The following is a 19,609-nucleotide window of genomic DNA, read 5'->3' as shown; positions in this document are numbered from 1 at the left end:
GACTATATGAACTTATTTTACATTTTTTGGTAAGAGGAAATCTTTAACTGGAGCCATAAATAAATTATCCCAGTCAGATAATTGTGTATATTAATATATACTCAGCATAGTCTTTGGTTACAGTAATAGAAAGAATGCATCTGCAAAGATAAGGCTCTGAAAACTGACTTTTCACTGCCTGTGAAATCATTTCGCCCCTGTGAACCCCAGTCCCTTTATATGTAATAAGGCAAAATAGGCAAATAATTTCTACCTTGAATAGTCGTGAGCATTTATCAGATAACATCTGAAAACTGCCTTGTATAAAGTAAACACTAGATGGTCTTTATTATTATTATTAATGGTAACCTTATGCATATTAATTCACCAATGTTTTTAACTGGTCTACTGCACACTATATTTCCAGCTAACTTCCAAATCGGCTTCCTTACCAGACCATGGGGAATCCTCAGCTCATATTGCCCAGCCCCATCTCTGCCTGTCAAAGTCCTGCTTCATTTCCCAGAATACCTCACTGAAAGCACATCGCTATTAAAAGGAATACATCTGGCTATTTTATAGTTCCTTTTAATAAAAGAATGCTGATTTTATCATTGAAGTATTTTTAAATCCTAAGTGAGCAAGGTGAAAATTTTAGTATATTTTAGAATAAAATATTTGAATCTAGGTTAATTAACAAGTAATATCTGTGTGGTGCTTAATAGTTTAAAATGCTTTTTTCATGTAATTTATCCATTTCACTTGCAATAAGAATGATTAAAACTAATTTTTAATTTGGAAGAACTGAGCCTTAGAAAAATATATTACTTACTCAAGTTCTCTCTACGGTAATTACTAGAGCTATGTCTTCTGATACTAGAAACTATTTTTCTTAGTATACATTAAGCCTCTACAATGAGAAATAAGATTTAATAAAAAGAAGGGGAGGGGATACAGATAATAACCTAAAAGGGAAATAGTAAGGAAATGTAAAGCTGTAGCTATAGCATTGTACATTTTGAATAAAGATCAACTTCCCTATTCTCTTTCTTCCTTTCTATATATATATGTGCATATACATACATAGATTTTTCTGTATTTTTATTATAAGCTTTGTTGAAGCACAGTGGTGTCTCTATGTTTAAATTTCTGGTCTATAAACATATCTTTGTTTTATGATATAATGCCAAATGTGCCTCCAGGTTTAAAATGTATTAATATTCAGAAGAGTCCTCTAATCTGCTTAAGACAAGATAAAGGGAAAAAGGCAATGTAGAATCAGAGGGCTCTGTTCTGCATTGAGGCCCTGGGCATGTTTTTTCTGTTTACAATTGCTGGAAAATATTAGTTTTATTTTCTGCCCTATATGGTATCGTATCATGTATGTATATATGTTAAAGTGTGATTATTTTGGTATAAATACGTATTTTACACTTTGATTCTTATTTTTATTCTTGATGTTTATAACTGGAGAATTATAGAAATGCTAACCAATTGTATTTTGAACATGATTTAACATCTGGTCACTTTTTTATTTTTTTATTTTTTTGAGATAGAGTCTCTCTGTGTCGCCCAGACTGGAGTGCAGTGGCGCCATCTTGGCTCACTGCAACCTCTGTCTCCTGGATTCAAGTGATTCTTCTGCCTCAGCCTCCTGAGCAGCTGGGACTACAGGTGCGCGCCACCATGCCCAGCTAATTTTTGTATTTTTAGTAGAGACGGGGTGCCACCATATTGGCCAGGCTAGTCTTGAATTCCTGACCTCGTGATCTGCCTGCCTTGGCTTCCCAAAGTGTTGGGGTTACAGGCGTGAGCCACTGCACCCAGCCAACATCTGGTCACTTTTAAAATATACTTTCTAATTTTAGAAGTTTTAAATTTACAAAATAATTGTAACGATAGTACAAAGGGTTCTCAAATAAGCTAGACCCAATTTTCCCTCTTCTTAACATCTTACATTCACAACAAATAAGCCAATATTGATATTTTACTATTAACTAGAGTCATACTTTAGTTAGATTTTTCTTAGTTTTTATCTAATGACCTCTTTCTGTTCCAGGATCCCTCACAGGATCCCATATTACATTTAGTTGCATGTCTCCTTAGGCTCCTTTTGGCTATGACAGTTTCCAGACATTCCTTGTTTTTTAGGATTTTGACAATTTTTCAGGAGTACTGGCCTGATATTTTGTACCATGTCCCTCAATTAGGATGTGTATGATTTTTGTTTTCATGATTAGACTGGAGTTCTGGGTGTTGGGAGGAGGTAAAGTGCCATTCTCAACTATCAACATGAATTATTATTACTGATATTAAACTTTAATAATTAATTAATTAATTAATTTTTGAGAGGGAGTTTCACTCTTGTTGCCCAGGCTGGAGTGCAATGGTGTGATCTCAGCTCCCTGCAAACTCTGCCTCCTGGGTTCAAGTGATTCTCCTGCCTCGGCCTCCCAAAGTGCTGGGATTACAGACGTGAGCCACCGCGCCAAGCCTGGTGTTAAATTTGATCACCTCTCTGGGGTGGTATTTGTCCTGTGTCTTCACTGTAAATTTGCTATTTCCTCCCCTTTCCATTCTGTACCCTTTGGAAGGAAGCCACTATGTACATACAGTTCTTACTTAAGGAGTGGAGACTTACTCTTCAACTTTTAAAGGGTGGGGTAGCTACATAAATCATTTGCAATTCTGCATAGGAGATTTATCCTATTCTATTTTATATTTTGTATGTATTTACATCAGTATGGACTCATAGATATTTATTTTACATTTTTGGTGATATTTGAATGCTACTTTGCTTATTTTATTTGTCAAACTGTTTCAGTTTTGGCCATTGGAAAGTCCTTCAGTTGGATTCTGTGTCCCTTTGATATATCCCCATCATGTGGGCTTTTTTGTGTGTATGTACTTTTTTACTTTCGGTTACTATAAGATGTTCTAGGCTCATTTTGTATATTTATTGGCCCAGTCCTAGAATCAGCTATTTATTCAAAGAGCTCTTGTTCCTTATATTGGAGAATGCTATCAGAAACCACAATCTGGGACCTAGGTGTGTTCATTGCTACTTGGGAGTTGTTGCTTCTGTGTTCTGTCAGCTGACAGAGCAAGGAAATATATATGTGTGTACTAATAGTTGTATATACAAATATCTATATATATTTCAATTAAGCATGTGTGAGTTAATATTTGGAAGCAGAGACAGTAGAATCGCCTGAGAAGAAATCTGAGCATTTCTTCTCAGATTTTTCCTATATGTGATATATAAACAGAAGCAAATCAAGACATATTAATAAATAAGATAAGGGTAGAGCTAGACAGAGGCTGGAAATAATACCTTAAAAATATACCCGGCCGGGTGCATTGGCTCACACCTGTAATCCCAGCACTTTGGGAGGCCGAGGAGGGTGGATCACAAGGTCAGGAGTTCGAGATCAGCCTGGCCAACATGGTGCAACCCCGTCCCTACTAAAAAATACAAAAATTAGCTGGGCATTGTGACGTGCACCTGTAATCCCAGCTACTCAGGAGGCTCAGGCAGGAGAATTGCTTGAACCTGGGAGGCAGAGGTTGCAGTGAGCCGAGATCACGCCACTGCACTCTAGCCTGGGTGACTGAGCAGGACTCCATTTTATATATGTATATCCTAAACCTGGAGTCCTCAACTGGATTAGGCCCACACAGATATTTTCCTGGGCTCAAACAGTGCTTTGAAAAACTATTAGAATTACATCATTAGCATCAAACAATTGAGAGATGTCAAACACAAATATTGATTTCTATCTTCTCTTTAAAATTTGCCAGGTCTGAGAAATCCTAGACACACATCATTTATGCACCCATCACCTTGCGCTGAATGGTGGTTCAAGCCTTCATAAGTATTGCACAAGCCCCAGTTCAACAGCCCATCTACCCGTCCCCCACCCCCAGCTCACTGTCTTCTGCACAGTTAGAAGCTAGCTCAGGTTCTAGTCCATGTGCTGCTGTTTTTTCATTGTAGAGAAGAAAGGAAAATATTTCCTGGATCCATGGCTAACAAATTAATAAGATAAGAGAAAGCATTTTCCTCTAAGTGAAAAGTATCATTTTTTGTTTAATACACAATGTGTGACTACATCAAAAGAATATTACTTAAAATTTCAGTACAAAATCAACCCAGCTCACCAAATTTGGATTTCTCTAATCCTGTGTTCTTCAATAGTGATCAGAACATAAGTCTTCCTTCTTGCTACTTGTACAAAATGACTTCATCAAGTAACATGAGCCAATACAGAATTTGGATTTAGGTGTGGCCTTGATATATATGTTATTATTAGATTTCAAAACTTCAGAAGACATCTCTCATGTAAGAGTAGGACTTCATTTTCTGTGATAATTTTATACTTCTTGTCATTTCGTATAAAAGACCAATGATAATTCACTCAAGATCCATAAATCACATTCTATTGCTATATTTAATGTATTATGTTTGTGTTTTTGCTTGAAGAGATTGGTCCAGTTAGTTTTATTCAGAATAAACACGAGCGAAGAAAACATTTATTAATTGTAGATTAATAATTGTAATTATAGAACCTATAATATAGATTTCTATTACACTAAAGAGATGGAATTTAGATTCAGCATTTTATTTGACATTTGACTTTATTTTTCAAAATGATGAATATTATCAGACAATAAAAAGTTTGGGCCATCAGCATTAAAATGAAAATAAAGTTCAGATTGTAAGTAGCTGAAAGTGAAGCAAGTTTATAGCTTGCCATGTTTTACTAACTGAACCAAACTAAATATATTTGGCAAGACAATGTACTTGTGGCAAGAAAATGGAAAAAAGCAGTGTGATTACCTGAATAAGGTTGAATTTAGGTCTAATTCCAAGTATTAAAAATAAATGTAAGATAAAATATAATAACTATTATAAAATATAACATTAAAAAGTATAGAAAGATCAGGTTTGGAAATTTGACTATCTCTTTTCCCCACTCTCCATATCATTGTATTATTGTTAGCATCATAAAATTTCATAGTGTTTATGTCTGTCTGTGTAAACATACAAACACAAGATTTCTCCATTGTTATACATGTATGATATTTTTATATAAATATATATATTTATAAAAAAGAAAAAATATACAGATGCCAAATGTGAGTGTATATATAACTACCTCCTGGTTAACCTGTGTAACCGCACCTGTGTAAAAGAAAATATCTATATCCTCAATACACACATATGAAGCTTTTACATATATATAAGTATATACATATATAAGCATATATATAAATATGTATTTATATACATGTAAATTTGTACTCAGGTATTTTTGTGTACATAGCAGTAAGGTTTTCATTAGAAGATGCTGATTAGCTCACTGGAAACTTTCTGGTTTGCAGAATAATATGTTGTCTTTTTATATATAAATTAATTTCCTATGAACATGTGTAGCATAGATTAGCATTAAAAATTAGTCTGATAAATACAAGGTGACTTAACTATTAAGTTTCTGCACTTTCAGTGCTGAGAAAATAGAGCTTTAGTCAGGCCTAGCTCAGTAGGTCCCATCCCACTTGCAATCATTTTATTCTAACACCTCCCTGAACACAGCCCATCCAGGGAATAAATGTGACTGGTGGACCTCTTTCTCTGCTGATCCTCCTTACTGATGACAAGGTTTACACCTGCAATAACACTCTCTTGTTTCAAATCCAGGGCCTATCACTTATGAGGGATGGGAGTTGCTGTGAGCTACTGTTGGTTGCCTCATGGGAATGATACTGTTTATTGAGGATTAAGTGAGATCAAGAATATAAAACAGGACAATATATAGCACATATTAAGTATTCAATAAATGTAAGCTTCTATTGCTGCCTCTCCTATTACCACTATTATAGCTACTACCAATTTAAACAAAATCCTTTTAAACTGAATGATCTTTTAATATCTCTTATAAAATATGTGTTCTTTTTCATTAATCTGGAGATTTCCTAAATGTGTAGATATAAGCATAGTGTTTGCAACTACTTGAAGCCAAAACAATTGAAAGACATTAGCCTACGGATTATGAATGATAAACTGCCATGTGGAGTATTATCTTTTGTTCTTCAGTTAACTGTTTGTAACCAATATTTATGACACAGAGAAGTAGGATTTGTCAGAAATCATTGCAGTACTTCATTTTCAAGCTTAGGCAGTATTTCTTTTACCAGATATGTACTCTGCAGATTCATAGAGCATTCAAAGCCCATGTGTTACTCTTAATAACTCACAACTGACTGTGTGGCAATATTTTCTCATAAAATATCTCCATGATAAATTATGTATTACTTAAATATCCAGGTTAGGAAGAAAAAAGTTGCTAATAGGGTTGAGGTAATAGTCCAGTAATCCATGACCATCTGTGGTAGGTTCTGTTTTTGTAATTTGGTTGGTTTGAATTAGAATGTATGTGGTTTTAAATTAAGCCAGTCATTTTTTATTATTTGACTACAGCCATGATGTAAGCTGAAATGGAAAATAGGAATAGAAAGATAAGAAGAAGAAAAGTTGTGACTTGAATTGAAGATTTATTACATATGTTATATGTAGTCCAGCCAACCCAAAGTTATGAGCTGGAGATATGAATACTATCCTTAAAGGCAAGATAACTTCTCAAAACTTTAAAATTAATGCTTTGTATAACTTCTCAGTCTATACTAATTTCATGTGGTTAATAAGGCATGCAGAAGCTAATGTTGTTACTAATGAAAAATTAATTGGTATTAGAAGAAATTTCATTTTCTAAATAATAAAAACTGATTGTCCACCCTATTTTCCTGATTTTAGCCAAGCTTAAGAGATGTATGTGCAACTCTTTTGAATGGCATTTATGATATAACTTGTTTCATTTTCCTGAAATTTGCCCTTGGTTTGTTGTTTGCTGACCTTCAAATTCCAGGAAGGCATTTTCATGTAGGATTTTTTTACTCTATGAGTTCATCAATTTTGAATTTGCTTTATGCAAAACTGTTGACAATGATGTACTTTCTAAAATTTATTTCTGAGATGGAGTCTCACTCTATTTCCCAGGCTGGAGTGCAGTGGCGCAATCTTGACTCACTGCAACCTCCGCCATCCGAGTTCAAGCGATTCTCCTACCTCAGCCTCCCGAGTAGCTGGGATTACAGGCACGTGCCACCACACCTGGCTAATTTTTGTATTTTTAGTGGAGACGGGGTTTCGCCATTTGGCTAGGCTGGTCTGGAACTCCTGACCTCTGGTGATCCACCTGCCTTGGCCTCCCAAAGTGCTGGGATTACAGGTGTGAGCCACCACATCCAGCTGATAATGATGTACTTTAAAAATAGAGTCTAGCAAATTGCCAAAAGGTTATATTTATATTGTCAACTACCTTAGAGGAATTTTCAGGCTTAGATTATAACTAACTCTGTAAAGGCCAGCTGGCTGGTGAGAATGCATAAGATTCTGCATGACTGGCTTTAATACAGAATGGAGGGCAAGGATACCAATAACTCTCAGAGTGGGATGAAGAGGATGACAGATCTAACAACCTGTATTGATTCCAAAGAAATCAATCAGCATATCATTTTTAGTATTTTTTTTCTTTTTTGTTGGTGCAAGAAGAGCTTTCATAAAGGGTCAAGTAATTCGGTATGGCTGTGTCCTCCCTGGACTGCATGGTCATTTTCAAGCAGAGGGTGTGGCAGCGATTTCATGTATGTCTTCCCAGTCCTTCACTCAGAAATAAACACCTGAAGGAAAAGTAAAATAGTCATTCAAAGCAGGATATGGTGCTTTAAAAATCTTTTTCTTGTGTGAAACATAACTTCTGAACTCGTCTGATTCTGTCATTAACACTTGGTTGGTGAAGCGGTCTCTCTAGCTTCTTTTTCTTTTCTTCCCCTCTGTCGTAAGGATGGACCCTTCTCAATTTACATTAGGCCCAGAGTAATGAACACCTAACTGGCTTGCTGCATGGAATCTTTCCCTGCTGCCTGATGCTCTTAGTTCATTCCGTTATCTCAGAAGATTCAGTCTTCCTTTTTCCATTTCGCAGCTCAACAAAGGAAAAGACTTCATGCCATCCCTATCACTATCAACCAAGTAAATGCAATGCTGTTAGTTGATGTTCAAGATGTCTGATTAAAGGCAGCCAACACTCTCTGGCATGTATTCCACAAAGAAGTTCTTTCTTTCATAAAGAATTTGAATAGGCTGGGCGTGGTGGCTCACGCTTGTAATCCCAGCACTTGTTGGGGGGCCGCGGTGGGTGGATTATGCAGTCAAGAGATCGAGATCATCCTGGCCAACATGGTGAAACCCCGTCTCTACTAAAAATACAAAAAATTAGCCAGGCGTGGTGGCAGGTGGTGTAGTCCCAGCTACTCGAGAGGCTGAGGCAGGAGAATCACTTGAACCCAGGAGGTGGAGGTTGCAGCGAGCCGAGATTGCGTCACTGCATTCCAGCCTGCCGACAGAGCAAGACTCCGTCTCAAAAAAAAAAAAAAAAAAAAAAAGTTGTACTTGGGCAGTAGTGTAGAGATTGGTTTTCCTGTTAATGAATTCAAACTAATCTCTACACTGCTGCCCAAGAACATCCTATATTCAACTTCTTTATCTCTGAGAAATTGCTTATATCTCCCCAACTGTTATTTCCAAAACACTCAGCCAGGGAACACGCAATTAATATTGTTTTATTAATTTTTTTTCTTTTGAGATGGAGTCTTGCTCTGTTATCCAGGCTGGAGTGCAGTGGTGCGATCTCAGCTCGCTGCAATCTCTGCCTCCCGAGTAGCTGGGACAACAGGTGTGCACTACCACACCCAGATAATTTTTGTATTTTTTTAGTAGAGACGGTGTTACACCATGTTGGCCAGGCTGGTCTCAAACTCCTGACCTTGAGTGATCCACCCACCTCGGCCTTCCAAAGTGCTGGGATTACAGGCGTAAGCTACTGAACCCAGCCTGTTTTATTAATTTTGACAATAAATGAGATGAATTGTTAAAAACTACATGAAATGCATCTTTTTTTCTTATACACTGTGATTTGGTTATTTGAATTTCACTCATTGTTTTTCAATACTATTCTTCTTTTCCAAAGATATTAAAGATACTTGATTTAAATAAAAGTATATTCAAATTATTATAAAGTTAAGATAGTTTTTACTTAATATCTGCAGCCAGGGCTAGTAAGTCTATGCAGCTCCCTTAAATACACAAAGGTCATTTCCTCTGTTTTAACAGAAATTAAAAGAAAAATGTAAAATCAGGTTTGTAACCTTTCCAAAAACAAGTTCCCTTTTTTCTTCTCTGATTTTCTGAAGTTGTCTGTACCAAAATGATACTGTTATTTAGGAATGTTGATGTGGTAGGAAACTTCTACTTATGTCTCTAAAAACTAGACCATGATTACGTATCATAAAAATAGATGCAAACGTGGCTATTCTGGCCACTTGTGGTCAGAGAACTTTGCCATGACTATGTTTAATTACATGTCCATACAACTCAATGACTTATTTTTTCAAAGAACAGACATTTTAATACAAGACAATCAAAATATGAACCTCAGTGGATGAATTAATAGATACCTTATAATCAAAATCTGTCAGCCTCTGAATTAACCCAAAGTTCAGTATTCCCATTTTATCAATTATATTACATAGAATTGCCTTGTTTGAAATATTTAGGTATTCTTATGAGAAATACATAATTACTAATTTACACATATAATTTCTTTTTCTCCTCTAATTTGTTTTAACAAGTATGAGAGGTAAATTTAGCTAAAAGTTATGTATATGGATGAAGAAATTCTCTTAGAGGAACTCTAAAACTAATTGAATCATACTTGATATATTTGTTCTTTTCAACAATTCAGTTTTTTAATGCATATTTCATTAGGGTACCATCAATGTGTTTTCCTGAAGCCTAATTACACAAAAAATTATCACATATTTTCCCTCCTTCGGGTCCAGACAGAGCTGTTATTGAGCTCCAGGCCTAGTTGCTGTTTTTGCTCAAAGAAATTTTCAATGTCCAATGGCATCTCAAAGTAAACCTTGGACCCTAATTTTTTTTGTCCAATAACGTACCCTGATTGTCTGTGGTCTCTTAAGACTATCTAATTCATTAAGACATTTTTTTCACCCAAGAAATTAAACAAATGTTAAATTTTCTCAGTGAATTTCATATTTTTGTGAAATTTTTACAATGGCTTGAGCAGTTTAAGAAGAAAAAAACCTTTTTGATGCTTTGCATTTTATTTGCTGGGAAATTACCTAGGCAAAGAAACTCGTTCCATTTTATGAACTTTACAATTCACTTAGCTGTCAAAGTTATTTCCGGTAACCCAAGAAAGAACTTGATATCACTTTTTGTGATGACAGGACTTAAAGATGACATTTCTTCCAATAAGAATCATCATTTGAAAATACTATGTTATTTCCCTCAGGTCTCTGCTGAAATTCTACTTTATTTGTGAGCTTGTCCCTGATTATTCAAAATTAAGCCCAGTCCCCGCTCTCCACTCAATTCACTTTTCTCCTGGCGCTCTTTGTCTTTACCTTGCTGAATTTTTTGGTAACACTTCTTGCTACTATACATATTGTATGGTTAGTAAGTATAATATTTGCTTATTTCCTGTTTCTTTCCACTAGAGTATAAGCTCTCTAAGGACTAAATCTTTTCTGTCTGTTAACACTTATATTTCTAACATTGATATGGTGCCTAAGATATAGAAGGTAGTCAATAATGTGTTGAATAAATAAAAATAAATATATTAAGCATTTGTGGTGACTTGGGCTTTATAAACTAAATTTTTCACAGGCACTTGTGTAAAAGGTAGGTTTGTAGACTGGTTTATACTCTAATATTTCATTTGTAAAATGGAATGGAAACTTATCTGTGTAGAAGAGATACTAGATGCTAGCTAGATCTGTTTGAAATCTTTTCAGAGCCAAGGTGGCTATTTAAATATGGTGGCAATACTCTGATTTTATTTCCTCATTTCCCTTTTAGTTCATGTGGCTACAGTGAAGACCCACTATGTCCTAGATCCCTTCCTAGGTGTAAGGGGTACAGCTATGAGCAACACATAGATACCCTGCTTCAGTGAGGAGTAGCCTAGCTATTAAAGCAAAAATTAGGAATAAATATGATTAGTGTCTTTACAAGTAAATGCCCTTTTAAACTGAGCACATATTAGGTGCTCAAAAATCATTGTTAAATATATCAGTAAATAAATTTGTAAAGAGGCTGTATATCAAAACTCAAATCCTGACACTTCTAGAAGTCTATTTCATAGACTCACCTCTTAAAATATCTCAGTGACTAAAAGGATTTGGAGTAAATAGTCTAAAAGCATACTCATAGGTTCTAACCACAAAATACTTCCATCTTCCCACAAATTACTAAAGGAAGGAAAATTCTCATGTGAAATTAGACAAGACTGTTTCTTTCAGAAATAAAAGTATTCAGGAATGTGTTTGTCCGTTGCCCTATCACCACAATCCAGGGCAGTGTCTGGCATGGAGAAGACAGAAAATGCATTTTTGTTGAATCAAACTGAAGGAATATAAGGAGGGAAAAAGATTTTAGTTCTATGGCCAAAAAAATTTCTAGAATATCACAATACAGACATTTTTAGCTAACTATTAATTTATTTCATCTTCCTTTGCTTCAAGGTCACATATGCTCATATAATTTATAACTGCTGCAGGCAGAACCATTAAGAGAGCACAATTTCAAACAAGTGTAAGCCACATGAGGGCATAAACTTTATATTACAGTAAACCTCCCACCACACAGTCTTTAATGTAGCTGCATAATATGTGTATTTGGTAAATGGCTAAATTATAATCCAACCTCTTCCCCTAAATCTTAACATGGATGAAGTTTAAATGGATGTATGATACAGATAAGTTGCTCTTCAATTCCTAATTTGAAAATGATTTCCTAAATCATACACTATAACTTGTCCCTTTTGAAATCGAATAGGTGATTTACAAAAGTAAATGTCACCTAGTACCTAGTAGCTTTTGCACGTAAAAGAGAGATTTTAAAAGATGAGAAAAAAAGGAAATTTGACATAAAATTATTATTTTATTTACACCATTTTCTCTTCATTTCTGAATAATTCAGGGAATGTCCCAGAATCATATCTCAAAATAGAAGCTTGAAAAATCCTCATTGAAAAATCAGTTTTCAAACATTTTACATATTTCATATTGAAAAACATGGATTTTCAGATTTCCTTAGCAAATCATTTATGGGCTGGGCCCCTTTTAGTGAAATGTAAGGAGTTTTTCCTGCCAATTTATAAAAGCATAGAAAAACAGGCTGAAGACACAGCTGACAGCCTTTCGGCTTTAGTATCGCTAGCCATCTGTTTTCTATAAGGTAGTTGTTTTTTCTTGTTAAGTTCCCCGTGTGAAATGTTTTTCTTTTTTTTTTATTTTTGGTTTGTGATTTCTACCCAGTGATAAAACTCACCAGGGGACCATAAAGGCACAAATGGAATCTAGGAGAACTTTGAGACTTCTTATGTTCACACCAGAATCTCACTTTACTAATCTAAATCAGAGACTTTTTTCCATGGAGATTTATTACCGAAATACCAGAGTCCTAATTGATTAAAGCAATTTTAATTCAAGAGGGTTTTCGCCTTACAACAGATGATTATTGAGAGAGATTTCAGGATTGTGGTAGTTTTCAGTGATAAACTTTCCTAAGGAGGCAAGTGCCCCATTTAGCTTTTCTCTTATTATAAGGAAGAAGCAGAAGATATAGTCTTCTCTAACAACTGGACGTAAGGAAGGAAAGGTGCCTAATTGGGAATGATCATTCTAAAGAACAACAGTTTTCTTGTTGCACATCATTGGAGTGCTTATTGTGAGGACGATAGTAATTATTTCTGAATCTGGCATCAAAATACTAGAGATGCTTCTAAAAAATACAAGTTTCCAGTTTCAAAACAAAATCAGAGTCACCAGAAGTAGGGTCTAGGAATCAGTATTTTAAAAAATTCTCTGAGTGATTCTGATGCAAAGCCAGGTTTGAGGAGCACCAACTTAAAAGAAAATCAAGGCTGAAATTAAAAAGAAAAAAACAAAAAACAACAAACTCTTCAATATGAGGGATACACAGCATTTAAAATCACAAACTACATATAATTTTTATGAAACTGATTTTGGATAAAATATTTGAATTACAGAAGAACTGAAAGATCATAAATATATGGTCACAAAAATAACCTGAAGCTTTGGATGGCTTGGAAAGATAATTACTGGGATTTGCCTCCCAATTCTGCAAGCAAAATGCCACCTACTTTTTACAAACATAACTAGCAAGGTATGTATGGGTTATATTGGCAGAAGTCACAAAACATACTTCAATGGCTTAAAATGCTTCTTGTCAAGGTGCCTTATAATTAGCTTCAAAAGCCTTCCAGCTGTGATTCCATTAAATACAGGTGTATTGCTGTGGGCAGCTAGAGCAGGTACTGTGGCATTAATAGGCTCAACTAATTGCTGCAGTGGATTTGTGCAGTATGATATGCTTACTCAGAAAAATTTATCTTGCCCTCTTTCCTACACTTACCATTTCTGTTCTTGAAATCTGAGTGCACTTCTGTTTTATGACCTTATTTATATAGACAGACTTGACCTCAGGGCATTTTGTGGAAGAAGCAGCACTCCTTTACTGTGATCATAGCCTTATATAAATGGATTTTTGTCAATATAATGTAGATTTTTCTCTCCTGCTTCATCCTACTCCAGATTCTGATAGGCCCTATAAGGAGGAGACAGGTGAGCATGACTCTACATTTGATACACATGTAAATGGATTTGAATCAGGCAAGAGAAATCTGGGAACCTCTGTGCTAAATAATAATGGTTTGTGTCTAAATAACACATACTTATTTTTCAAAGCGCTCTCACATCTATTTGATTCTCAGAACAACCTTGGGAAGGGGGTATATTATCCCTATTTTTTAGGTGAAAATACATGACAATCAAAGAAATTGTAATTTGTCAAATGTTACATAGCAATTAATTTTCAGTGTTGGTGTGAAAAAGTAAAATAAATTAAAAAAGCCTAGGTTTTCTGAACTCCTCAATTTCCATTCCTCCTGCATCGTTTTGCCTCTTAAGGGTTTCCAGTGAGTAGATTAAGAGCCAAAATACATCTGAAAGGCTATTAGTTAGAGCTGCAAATTTGCTTTCTCTTCCTCCATTTCTTCTCATTCTTTTGATTTGGGTTGGCAAGATCCTATTCACTCTGAAGATGAAGCCATAGAAAGAAGACTGAAGGCCATCAGAAATCTGTGGTCCAGACACCTGATGCTGCCATTTTTTCCAACCCTGTCCCTTTTTAACCACTCAATTTTGCTTTCCTTTTTTTTTTTTTTCCCTTCTCTTTCCCTGCCTTTTAACTGTATTGAATTACAAATCGTTTCTGGATAAATTCTACTTCTTTCTCAATTCTCAGTTCATACATCACTTCCACAAGAAAAGGTATCCCAATCCCCCTACAATGGCTAAGCAATGCTTGTACACACTCCTCCCTTAGCACTCTGAATTTATTTCTGTAAGTTGCTTATCGTTTTGCACTTGAGTTCCTTGGTTATCTGATTGTCTTCCTAATTAGGATATAGCTACTTGGAGTTAGAGGGATTTCTTTTGTTTTGTTCAGTTTTGGCACCTAAAGAAGAAATGGCACATAATAGGTACTCAGTATTTGTTGGATGGAAAACTATTGTCTCTGCTCATGGCCTTAGCATTCCATGCAGTGCAGTATTTCTGTGGATATTTCTTTGGAGACCCCAGTCTGTTTCCTCACCCTGCCAAGACTACTTCAAATCCCTGCATGGCACACTGGACTGCATACATTTCATTTACTAAATGTGGCCATTTTTGTTACGCTGTTATTAGTCTCTTGGTTTGGAATGCATTTTATTATAATGCTACCTCTGTAGGGGAAATTAAATTTGACTTACATGCTTTACTAAAAAACCTAATTTATTCTTCCTGAGTTTTAGAAGCCAAAGAGCTGATTTCCTCTTTCCTCTTAAGAAATTCTGCAGAATGTTCCACTTGATGTGCTCTAAGTGCCTTGTCACTTTTCTTGAAATTCATTCTTGTTTAGCACTATGAAAAGAAATAAAAAAACTTATTTTTTTAATAACTTTAAGAAAAAGAAATAATTTCTTTTGGTAATAAACACTAGATATTAACATTTTAAAATAAAAATATTACTTTGGGTTTAATCACAACTTAAATAAATTTTCCATAAACTCTTCTCATTACACAAAATATTACCATTGGAAAGAATCCACATATGCTGACTTTTAGGTAATATGCATTTTGCTACTTTATCATATTGGTTTTTTTCTTTACTAATATTTCTAATATTTAAATCTTAAGATGAACAAGCTGAATGATTGTTAAGTGAAATTAATCTCTAATAAATTTAAGTATAACATAGTTCCTGTGTAAAAATCAATTTTTAAATTTCTGAAAACTTTAGAACATATATAGTGGAGTTTGTAATTTATCATATGTAGGCTGGTATAAAGTAGTATAAAGTCATGGCTGGGAGAGGGTTATTGTTGCAGATTTCATATTCCTGTAAGTTTTGACTAAACTCTTCACCTATACGTCTATAGTTAAAGGAATCCAAAGTCTGGATCCCATAAGAAATAAGCAACTTTCTCTTAATTTTATGAGATGAGGAAGAATCATGTTGAATACAGTTGTCTCTCAAACAATATGGGGGTTATGGGCGCCAATAACCTGTGCAGTTGAAAATCCACATACAGCTTTCAACTTCCCCCAAATTAACTACTAATAGCCTACTGTTGACTGGAAACCTTACCTGTAACATAAAACAGATGATTAACATGTATTTTATATGTTGTTTGTATTATATACTGTATTCTTACAATAAATGAAGCTAGAAAAAGGAAGATGTTCTTAAGAAAATCATAAGGAAGGGAAAATATATTTATGATTTATTAAGTGGATGTGGATCATCATAAATGTAGTCATTCTTATTGTCTTCATTTTGAGTAGGCTGAAAAGGAGGAGAAAGAGAAGGGGTTTGTCTAGGGGTGGCAGAGGTGGGAGGAAATCCCCTTATAAGTGGACCCATGCAGTTCAAACCTGTGTTGCTCAAGATTCAACTGTATGTGAATACTGCTGTATGTGCAATTTGGTGGGGATATGCAGAATAATTTTGTCTATGCCTTAGAATTCCTAATTCCCAGGGAAGTCATTGGTAAATGCAGCTGGACATAAAATAATGCCTCTAAATCTACTTAACTGTTCTATTTACCAATTCAGGTACTGTGAATGGCCTTATTCCCTTATGGTTGAACCTCTGCAACATCAGAGAAGTTTCTATGGGTGGATACATACCTTGAGTTTCTTTTTGTATCTAGCACATCTTGTCATCTCATTTGATAATATAGTCCAGTCATGAAAAGTTTGGTTGAGTTCATAATAAATCCCATAGTTCTTTATGCTTGATATTTAGCCCGTAAAATTCCATTAAATAATTTTTAGTCATTGCTATTCCATTAACACTATAAGAATATCCAGATTCACTCAGTTATCTGCCATTAAATCAGTATGCAAATGGATCATACTTAGAATTTTTTACTAGATCATATGCTTTTATTGCTATAAAACAAAATGAGCAATTACATTTATTTCATTATTTGCTTTTATTTCTAATCCTTATTGCCAGTCGAATCTATTGTGACTAACCTGACCGTTACTAAACAGGAAAAAATTGAAGTTATAAGTTGGTCCTGGGAGGAAGATTCCATTTTCAAATCTATAGCAAAGATTAAATTAAAAAAAAAAAGGAAAACACAGTTAAGAACTTTTTAAAATACTAGTTCAGACTTCAGAAAAATGAAAGAAAATGAAAATATGAATGTAATGTAATTTAAAAAGCAGCAGTTGATAGTTTTCTTTAAATTGCATTTTATAATGTTGAATTTTATTGAATTTTTCCTCAATGACTTTTTTATCATCCCCCGTTTAGTTTAAGTGAAATAGCAAGCATAGTGCATTCTGTTTGCTGAACGGAGTCATGTTTATATAATGCAAGCTGAATATTCTGGGGAAAAATTTCATTTCCTGCGCCCTATAAACTAATCTAAACAGAACTAAATAATAGTTGGTATGCAATCATTTACTATCCCTACTCATTAAAATACCTGAAAGACTTATTCATGTCATGGAGATAGTCTTTCCCCCATCAATATCCTGTGAGGCCTCAGGAAAGCTAGGGGAAATTTCACCGGATATTAGCATGGTAACATTTGGTGGCTACACAGGCGGAACACCAGGAAATGAAATTTCCACCATTTAGAGTTGGGAAATGAATAGAAAGAATGGGGTTCACAATCTTAGTATATTTTAATTGCTTCTTGTTCTCACACATTTTCTTTTAAAACACCCTTCTTAATCGCTTCCTTTTCTCATCTCTAAGGTAAACCATGCTTTACCTGTTTTTTCTTTAACCCAGGCTTCTATTGCTCTTCATTCTTCACAGGAGCTCTATTTGTCACTTTTCCACTCTCTTAGTCAAAATCCACATTTAGAGTGTGACTTAAGAGTTTTGTACATGTAAATGTGCCATCCCCTTATCTTTTCTCTAACATAGCAATCTGGTTGTCTAACACAATGTATAATAGTTATGGGAGTATATATTTTTTAAATATTGGCTCTGCCACTCACTAGCTTTGTGATCATGATTGACTCCAAGCCTCTACCAGGATGGTTGTTAGGACTATGTGGAAAATTTTTATCACGCACTTAACATAACTTTTAGAACACAATTAATAGCTGCCATTAATATTTCTACTGGGTTATTCTTCCTTAAGATTCACTCCAACATGCCTTAAATAGAGTTTAGGATTTTTAAAATAAAATTTGTTTATCTCTCCAAAACTTTTATTTCATTCGATGTCTAGACCATACACCTGTGTTACTTTCCTAGGGGTGCTTGATAACAAAGTACCACAAACTGGGTGGCTTATGACAACAGAAATGAGTGTCTGAGTCTCTGTATCTATTCCCCTCTTCCCTCCTTATAAGGACACCAGTCATATTGGATTAAAGGCCCATCATATTCCAGTATGACCTCATCTTAACTAATTAGGTCATCTTCAATGACCTTATTTACAAATAATGTCACATTCTGAAGTACAGAGGATTAGGAATTCAGTATATCTTTTAGCAGGGCACAATTTAACCCAAAGTACCCGGTAGATATTTCTTCCTCCATTCATTTCTGAGACTCTGAAATTATCTTTAAAAATTTTTAGGCCTGGCGCGGTGGCTCACGCCTGTAATCCCAGCACTTTGGGAGGCCGAGGTGGGTGGATCACTTGAGGTCAGCAGTTTGAGACCAGCCTGACCAACGTGGTGAAACCTTGTCTCTACTGAAAATACAAAATTAGCTTGGCGTGATGGCACATGCCTGTAATCCCAGCTACTCGGGAGGTTGAGGTGGGAGAATCATTTGAACCCAGGAGGCGAAAGTTGCGGTGAGCCAAGATTGTGCCATTGCACTCCAGCCTGGGCAACAAGAGCGAAACTCCATTTCAAGAAAAAAAAAAATTAAATACTTTATCCCACCCAAACTTCATCAAACCCTTCGTATTTTCTACCTAGTGTCTCGTGGCTTTACCTCTGTTCTCATAACTACTGTTTCTCCTAACTCCAGTATAACATTTTCCACTAGTGGCCTTTGGTCTCATTTATTTCTGATTTATCTTTAATTAGGTAGTTACGTTAATATTCCTGAAAGCTTCTTATACATTCTTTTATTTATCTTTATTCATTTATTCAGCAAGCATTTCATGTATCAGGCACTTTAATACACTCATGATATAGAGAGAAATTAAATGTTTTTCATTCTCAAGAAATGTACAGCCCAGTAGAGTTTACATGCAAACAAACCAATAAGTGTAATAGAATGTTGCAGGTATTTGCCAGGTGTACAGATAAGGTGAGATGAGAGCAAGAGAAGAAAATGACCAAATTCCGTGTGAGCATGTCGTTAAAACTTTCCTAGTGGAAGAGGTATCACGTGTACCAAGTATTCTCATCACCTCCTTTTTTTGATAAATTAAACCATCCCCTCCTGAAGCTATGTATATGACATGTTTTCCTCCCTCTCTATTCCTGTTTTAGGTGGTTCCCTGCCTTTTTCCCAGGCAGAGTTTTCCTTACCCCCACCATCTCAAATACCTTCTGTTTTTTCAAGGCCTGCTTAAGAACCCACTTCCACTCACCCTTTCTCAGATAATTTCAGCTTATAGTGATACCATCTTTTCAGATTTCTTATTTGTAATCCTCAAACCTCATATCTTATATAAACTATTTGCTACCTCAACTAATTGTGGTCATTGAAGAAACAACTGGATAGAAGATACTTTACATTTTGAATGTTCTTAGTAAATATTTGTTAAAAGAGTGACTTTATAAACTTTCCTCTAAGCTCCTCTGGAGTAGCTTGTGTATCTTTAACTTTTGTATCTTTCTTCCATGGTATATAGTCAGGCATACAGTAAGTAGACTCAATAAATACTTAAGTAATCTATGAAAATGAGTATAAGTGGATGTGCTA

The 19,609-nt window shown here is 35.1% G+C and overlaps 1 protein-coding gene and 1 non-coding gene across 2 annotated transcripts in view; both read left to right on the top strand.

Annotated features, from left to right (window-relative positions):
* The window catches only part of COL5A2 (collagen type V alpha 2 chain), a 147,995-nt gene that overhangs the window by 38,563 nt on the left and 89,823 nt on the right, over positions 1-19,609 (top strand). The window lies entirely within an intron of this gene.
* Positions 8,476-8,585, top strand: MIR3129 (microRNA mir-3129). The gene has a single exon (NR_106478.1). It is a non-coding gene; the product is annotated as a microRNA mir-3129 (primary transcript).

The sequence above is a fragment of the Gorilla gorilla genome, chromosome 11 (assembly GCF_029281585.2).
Source record: "Gorilla gorilla gorilla isolate KB3781 chromosome 11, NHGRI_mGorGor1-v2.1_pri, whole genome shotgun sequence".
Classification (NCBI taxonomy): domain Eukaryota; kingdom Metazoa; phylum Chordata; class Mammalia; order Primates; family Hominidae; genus Gorilla; species Gorilla gorilla.
The sequence above is the reverse complement of the archived record's forward strand: the minus strand, read 5'-3'. Positions and strand labels throughout refer to the sequence as shown.